The sequence below is a fragment of the Plecotus auritus genome (assembly GCF_963455305.1).
Source record: "Plecotus auritus genome assembly, chromosome: 6".
In the NCBI taxonomy this organism is placed as follows: Eukaryota; Metazoa; Chordata; class Mammalia; order Chiroptera; family Vespertilionidae; genus Plecotus; species Plecotus auritus.
Genome location: NC_137773.1, coordinates 5650969 through 5659331, shown reverse-complemented (window position 1 = coordinate 5659331; position 8363 = coordinate 5650969).

The following is an 8363-nucleotide window of genomic DNA, read 5'->3' as shown; positions in this document are numbered from 1 at the left end:
CCTGGCTTCCCTCGGGTGCGTCCCAGTGGGGCCAGGGGCCCTCAGAGCCTGCCTTTGACCACAGGCCAGAACCGAGCCAGACTGCCCGCAGAATCCACACTGGGCCCATTTCACAGACGGGCGCGTCCGCCGGGAGGTGGAGTTAGAGGAAGCCCCGCGGAGTCTGGCCCTTCAGGGAAGAAGGCCCCCTTCCCGGCGCCTTCTGCCAGCCAGCACTCTCCATGCCACCTGTCTGCTTGGGCATCCCTTTCATTGTCAGCTGCTCCTTCACTCATTCATTCATTCATTCATTCATTCACTCACTTAGGAATGTTTAGCAATGGCTCGTGATCCATTTCACAGCTAGGTTCAAGTCCTCGCGTGCACGCTTGAGGCCGGAGAGTGGCCTGAGTTGGCAAGCCTGGGGGTCAGAGAGGGCTCGCCCCGCTTAGCTGTCTGAGCCCAGCAGGCTGGGCGGGAGCCCCTCTTGCTGAGAGAGTGGCTGGGGTGAGCCAGTCTCTGTCCCCAGGCAGAGTGCTAGGTGGTAGCCTTCCACCTCCTTCCCCTCTTCCCCTGCGCCCCCCCCCTCCCCCCCGCTCCCGCCTGGCAAGGACAGGGCCAGTGTTGCTGGGAGACCCTGGCAATAGTGGGGGCTGGGAGCTGGTGGCAGATGGGTGGGCACACAACCTTTTCAAAGTAGCTGCCAGAATATGGGGCCTGCTTGGTTGTCTTTTCAAGAGCTGTGGTGCCCTAGCCCACTTGGCTCAGTGGCTAGACTCGCAGGCGTCCTCAAACTACGGCCCGCGGGCCACATGCGGCCCGCCGAGGACATTTATCCGGCCCGCCGGGTGCCGCTGGCTGTCCTGCTTAGCAGCCGACTCGTCCCGGGCCCGCAGTGAGCATAGGAATTTGTTCATAGTTTTTTTTTTTTTTTTTAAACTACAGTCCGGCCCTCCAACGGTCTGAGGGACAGTGAACTGGCCCCCTGTTTAAAAAGTTTGAGGACCCCTGGAGCGTCGGCCTCCAGAACGAAGAGTCCTGGGTTCGATTCCGAATGAAGAGTCCTGGGTTCGATTCCTACAGATGGCGCACATTTTTAGTTGGCATCTACATCTGATCGTAAATGTAAACAGTTGCAAAGGATGTGACTTCCAGCCATCCCTCCCCCGAACAAGTGCTTTAAACCAAACCTCCTCACCACCTCGGAGCTATAGAGTCTGCTCATTCCCTTTCTCAAAAACTCCACCCGGCGGGCTGAAGGGCGAAGCCAGGTCGGCGGGACTTTCCATCAAGAAACGATATGGGTTTATTTTCCATGTGTAAACCTCTCTCACCACCCTCTGTCTGCATTCTGCCGCAATTCGGGGCATGTGCAGAGGGCCGGGAGACGCATCGGGCACCTGGATGACATAGACGTTGGTGCCCGGTGCTCACTGACACCGTCTGGCTTCTTCTGCCCCGGGAGCTCCCTCGGGAGCTGGACTCTCAGATCGCCTGCCCTCTGGCGCCTTGGATGCGCTTCTTCTTTCCAATGTTTGATTGTGAAATGGACCACACAGAAGCCCACTGTGTGTGGCTAACGCTCACATCAAAATGAAAATGTGCAGCTTCACTGTTTATCAGAAAGCAAGCATCCAGGTCAAGAAGTAGAACCTTTCTAGCCCTCAGACCCCCACCCCGGGCTCCTCCCCATCGGCACCCCTCCATCCTGTCCCGAGGTGACCGCCATCCTGCGTGTTATGCTGGTCACTTCTTGCTTTGCTGCAGGATCTTATCCCGACCCCTGCCGATTTTGAACGTCGTACAAATGGGGTCCCGCAGCTCATTCTCCCCCCCCCCGCCCCCCGGTGCCTGGCTTCTTTCACAGAACATGGTGATGGGAGCCCCCCGGGTGGGCGTCTGCAGCTCTGCGTCCTTCCTCATTACCGAGTGGTATTCGATCGTAGAGGTTTATCCCAATTTATCGATCCATTCTACTGGTGACGGACATTTGGGTTGCTCTCAGTTTGGGGTGGTTTCAGATCAACCTGCTATGACTGTTCACAGGCAGTTCTCCAGGTTCATATGTATGCATTTCTTTGGGTCTATATCTAGGAGGTTTTGCTGGCCCGTGGGGCAGATGTACGATTAACTATAAAAGATACTGCCAAGGTGTTGTCCAGTGTGGGTGTACCACTCTGTACTCCCATCAGCACCGCAGAAGAGTCCCCGCTGCCCCACATCCTTGCCAATTCTTGGTATTGTCAAATTTTAAAATTTTAGCCAATCTGGCTGGGGAGCTGTGGTTATCGCATTGTGACTTTAAATTTTCATTTCCCTTATTATTGATGAGAGTTAGCACCATTTATATATATTTATTGACCATTGGAATATCCTTGTTGTGAAATGCCTGTTGTTGTTTTTTTGCCCGTTTTTATATTGAGTTAGTCTTTTTTTTATCGATTTGTAGTGGTGGAAACAAGTAAGCCCTTTGTTGGTTATATGTTGCTGATATATCTTTTTTCACTCTGTAAATTGTCTTTTCATTTTCTTATCAATATCTTTTACAAAAGAATGTTGAATATTAATGAAGTCGATTTTATCAATCCTTTTTATGGTCAACTCGTTCTGTGACTTGTTAAAGAATCTTTTGACCACTCCAAGGTCATGAAGATGTTACTTCCTAGAATTTTTACTGTTTTAACATTTAGACCTACAATTCCCCTGAAATTGATGTTGCAAATGTTGTTAGGTAGGGATCAATTCCTTCCTTTCTATATAGCTATGCACTTGGTCAGCACTAGTCATTGAAAAGATTGTCTCCCCCTAACCCCCCCACCCCCCCACACACACAGCTTGGTAGTGTCATATTTGTCCTGAAACATATATCCATCTGTGTCTGCATCTCTCTCCTGCCCCATTGGTCTATGTGTCCATCCTTGTACCAATGCCACAATCTTGCTTACTGAACTTTACAATAAGTATTTATATCCAGTAGAGGAAATACTTCTACGCCTGTTAGGGTTTTGATTAGGGTTGTATGCATTGAATCTATAAATCAGTTTGCAGGGAAATTATTTCTTGAAAATATTGAATCTTCCAATCCATGAATATGGTATATCCTTCCATGTAGGTTTTGGATTCCTCTCAACCACATCTTATCATTTCCTGTTTTTTAGGTAAAGCCATTTTTTGAGTGATAGTACAGGCAACATTTTGGAGATGGCCAAACCATGATGACAGCAATGTTCCTAGAATGTTTCTTTGGACCCTCAGCCAGCCAGCCAGCGTGGTACCAAAGGGACTTCATGCGGCGCCTGTGCCTACGCCCTCCTTCCATACCCACTTCCCCTGCACCCTCAGAAGCTGGTCAGAGCTGGGGCCTCATAAATATTGACGAAGTGAATCCTCCCATCCCACAGCGTTCAACTCCTTGCTAGAAAATTGGCAACCCCATCCATGCCAACATGCTAAGAGCACATCAGACATCCTGTCAGCTTCCAGATAAAGCTATTTTTTTAAAAAAATAGCTTATTGAGCTCTTTCCCATTAGAAAAGTTTCATACCTGCTCATTATAGAGCATTTAGAAACTGCCAACAGATAGAAAAGGGGGGAAACACACCCATATTCCTCTTACTTAGAGATCATGAGTGGCCATATCCCATGCATTTTCTTTCGTCTTGTTTCTATACACATTTTGTATTTGCTTGTTTTTATAAGCCTGACCTCATTCTGAGTTTAGAGTTCTGTTTGGCCTTTCTCACTTAACATTAAAACAAAAAAAGCCTTCTCTCCTGTTACTCTAACGCCGTGGTTCTCAACCTTTCTAATGCCGCGACCCTTTAATACAGTTCCTCATGTTGTGGTGACCCCCAACCATACAATTATTTTCGTTGCTACTTCATAACTGTAATTTTGCTACTGTTATGAATCGTAATGTAAATATCTGTGTTTTCCGATGGTCTTGGGCGACCCTGCTAGCGGTTCTCAAACCTGTGGGTGGCGGCATTAGAAAGGTTGAGAACCACTGCCCTAACGTCTTTGGAAGCAGTAGCCCAAGAACTCTGTGAGGTTCTGTTGAGTGACACCTGTTTGCTGAACATGTCCCTGTGGTGGGAGGTGAGTGTGACTTCACGGTGCTGTCCTAGTATGTAACCAGCATCTCTGGGCATTTATTAGCTTAGTCCCTGCTTAGCTGGGATTCCGTCCTCAGGAGAGGTTCTTAGAAGTGGATTCCAGACTCAAAGAATGTGAACAGAAGCTTATAAGGCCTTTAGAAGCAGGAGTTAGAACCTGCAACCATGGCTATTCGTGGGGCCTGTGCTTCTTGAGAACCATCGCCGGAGACTTGTATAAACACTTCAGGACTATCAGCTCGTTCAGTCCTCACAGCCCTCTCAGCCCAAGGTCACAGGCAGCGAGTGCCCAAGCTGGGATTCGAACCCAAGCACTCTGCCTCCAGGCCTCTCGATTGTAACCACCCCAGGAGGATGGAGGATACTGGTGGCTCTTTGAGACACCCATGCCTTGCTGGAAGCCAGTTCCAGCATGTCATAAATGCAAGAGTTTCATCAAAAGGTTGATGGAACTCGGGGACTCAACAGAGCTGAGTCACATATGTTGTCACCTGTTGGAATGGCTAAAGGCATTTCCCCAAACCTGAAAGGGATGCATTAAATTGATTGTTTGCTGCCAGACAGCTCAGGGCATCTCAGTCTACATGTTGTTGCCTCCTGTAGGCCAAATACCTGAACAGCCGAAGGCTATTCCCCAATTTGACAATGGACTCTGTAGAGGAAACCCTACCCTTTGAAGTGTATACCTCCACCTTGCCTTAGGACAATTTGTGTTAATAAAAAGCAAAGGGTCCCGAGACAAAAAGAACTTGGTTTCTTTAGCCAGGCTCCTCTGACCCCAATGCCTTTCAAAATTATCTTTTGTCTTTGGACTCTTACTTTAGTTACACACAGACTTTCTCCAGATTGCTGAACCCTTCTTAATGCCAGAACAAGAACCCCGGCAGCGCCTCCTCTCATGGACTCCATCCTCTGGGCCTAAGGGGCCTTTGCTGCCTGCAGGGGAGGGGTTAGAGAGATGGGGGACCCAGCTGTGGGGTCCCCCCCAGGATAGGCCTCAGTCCACAGCATCCAGCTGTGTGACCATGGGCAAATCCTCCACCTCTCTGAGCTTGAGTTTCTTCATCAGTGAAATGGACAAAGAGGGTCCCACAAAGACGAAAAGAGGCCATGGAAGGGAAATGTCTCTGAACCAGAAAGCACTCCCAGGTGTTGAGTTTCCATAGATGGTCCATCTGCAGGAACTCCTGGGCCTGGGGCAGGGAGGGGGGTTCCCTCCCAGGCACCGGCCCCTGGCTGGCCCAGGACCCCAGCTCTCTCCACCTCACTGGGACTGACTGATGCTCTCCGACTGGCTGGGGTGTGATGGGGACTGCTTACTGGTGACTCAACAAGAGAGGCGGCTCATCCGTTGTCCCCTGGGCCTGGCAGAGTGAATGCTCCAGGAACGGTCCTGGGATGGAGTTTAAAGAGCCCTGCTGAGATTTCACCCAGTTAAGGGATCAGTGATGGCGGAGCAAGTGGGGGCCAGGAACGGTTGCGGGGAGGAGGGAGAAAGAAGAGGACACTTATCTTTACACCTGGGATTAGGGCATAAATGGTCTTCCCCTGTGAACTTGGCAGTTCCTGCCTCTCTCTGCGCTTCGGTTTCTTCCCCTGCAAAATGGGAACTGTGTTAATCGCATGCTGCTAGACCGTGAGGAAGATCACTCAGAGGGCACAGCCTGGTGCCGCTATGTGGTTGGCACTTTGTAACCAGGAACTGAAAACCATTGCTTTTTCGGGTGAAGACCCACTGGGTTTGGAAATCGAGGGTTTGCTAGGCAGGGTTTGCTGAAAAGAAGAGCCCTCCTGTAGCAATTTTAAGACTGAGCTTTGTGGTTTGACTGCAGCCTGGATTCTTGGTTCTCGAGTTACAGGGAGGAGATGAGCAAACGCCTTTGGGTTCCCTGGTGCAGCATTTTCAACCGGTGCGCCCCGGCAGGCACCCTGGCGCCGCCAGAACTTTTAAAACATGCAATACCTGACTATTTAGTCAGGGGCACTGACCTTTTCCCTTGGATTATCACGTGAAAGAATGATAATACCCAACACAATAGCAGCTGTCCTGTATGAATGAATCAAGGGTACCTATTTTTTGTCAGATTGGCAAAAAAGATAATATATATATATAAATTTAATATATTGTTATTGATTTCAAAGAGGAAGGGAGAGGGAAAGAAATAGAAACATCATTGATGAGAGAGAATTATTGATTGGCTGCCTCCTGCACGCCCCCTACTGGGGATTGAGCCTGCAACCCCAGCATGTGCCCTGACTGGGAATTGACCATGACCTCCTGGTTCATAGGTCAACACTCAACCACTGAGCCACGCCAGCCGGGCAGATAATACATTTTTTTTGGTGCGCCGCAAATTTTAGTAATTAATTTATGTGTGCCATGAGATGAAAAGGGTTGACACTCCCTGCCCCGAGGAAGGGTCTTTTCACCAGGTGTCAGCTGTGCTCATCCCCTCAGCTCAATGGGCACCCTTTTCCCAGGTGCACCTGACGGCCTGGTATTGCAGGGGCAGGGCCTGTCATGGCATGCCCCGAGAGAGCAGTGCCAGGGAGCCCTGCCAGGGCCCTTCCCTCTACCCACTGCCATGGGAGACTGTGCCAACACTACACAATCAAGAGGCAGCCCCACCCAGGGGCCCCTGCAATCCAAGCATGAGTCCTGGTGCCAAGGAAGGGTGGCACAGTCTGTGCAATTCTGGATGTGGTTAAGGGGGTGGGGGTGGCCGTCAGAGCTGGGAGAGGTTATCGCTGCAGGCTGCTGCCCGAGCCCAAGGTGCCCCTGCTTCCATTTGCACACCTCCTGAGACAGGGATCCCCTCTCTCCCAAAGCCACCTGCACCTTGGTTCTAGAGACTGCATTTCTGTTAAAGGGCTCCTGTTTGGCTGCTTTCTTTCTCCCAGCACATGTCACCATTGGCCGTACCAGAGTCCCAGGCGACTCTCAACGGAAACGCATTCCTTTCAACTCTTTCCTCCTCCTTTCTTCTCCTCCCCCCACCTTCCTCCCTCCTTTCCTTTCTTCTCCCAGTTCCGAGCAACGCATCTCTGTAGTCAGTTTATTCAAATGTGTAATGAGTCCCTGTGTCTGTCAGTCTTGTTCTGGGCACTGGGGGTTTGTAAATGAAAACAGCCTGGCCCTAGCTGGTTTGGCTTAAGTGGTCGGCAAACTGCGGCTCGCGAGCCACATGCGGCTCTTTGGCCCCTTGAGTGTGGCTCTTCCACAAAATGCCACGGCCTGGGCGAGTCTATGTTGAAGAAGTGGCGTTAGAAGAAGTTTAAGTTTAAAAAATGTGGCTCTCAAAAGAAATTTCAATCGTTGTACTGTTGATATTCGGCTCTGTGGACGAATGAGTTTGCCGACCACTGGCTTAGTGGATAAAGCGTTAGCCTGCGGACTAAAGAGTCCCGGGTTCAATTCTGGTCAAGGGCACATGCCTGGGTTGTGGGCTCGATTCCCAGTGGGGGTTGTGCAGGAGGCAGCTGATCAATGATTCAGTCTCATCATTGATGTTTCCATCTCTCTCCCCCCCCCCCACTTCCTCTCTAAAATCAATAAAAATATAAATTTTTAAAGAAGGAAGAAAGCACCCTGGGTCCTGCCTCAGAAGTTTCCATGTGCCAGCGGAGAGCACAGAGGGGTAACAGCTACAGCACCTGCCCCGAGGGTGCCCTGGGACCTCAGGGGGAAAGCAACTCGTGTATATGCCCAAGTATTAGGCAATCCCAATAAAGGTTAAAGGCCATCCCTTACATATCAGACATATATGATGAGTCGGGACTTGGTGGGGAATACCGAGGGCTTCCTGGAGGTGGAGGCTTTGAGCTGATCTTAAAGAAAATCCTTCTGGGCTGGCTCACGCACTTCTGGCAGAAGGCACCAGACAAACTGAGCTGAAGGTGGGGGGGAGGGGCGGTCTCTCCCGGATAACCCCCTTCATTCACACAGCTCCAGGCCAGCCTGGGGAGTCTTGGGCACCTCTTTTCCGCTCTGTGAGCCTCATTGCCTCTCTGGGAAGTGGGGGTAATGGCATTTCATAAGGTCTAAGGGCTACAAGAGCAGGGAAAGTGAGCCAAGGGGGAGGGGGGCTGGTTTGGAACTGGGTCGCCTGTGTTCCCATCAGCAAAATGGAGCTCAGCGAGGGCAGGAGCTAGCAGGCCTCCCTGCTCCCCACCCAGGGTGGTGTGGGCTCCTGCACAGACAGGAGAGGTGCTCACAAATACCTGTGGGGCGAATGAATGAAGGAGGAATGTGTCACTCCCTCTGCCGG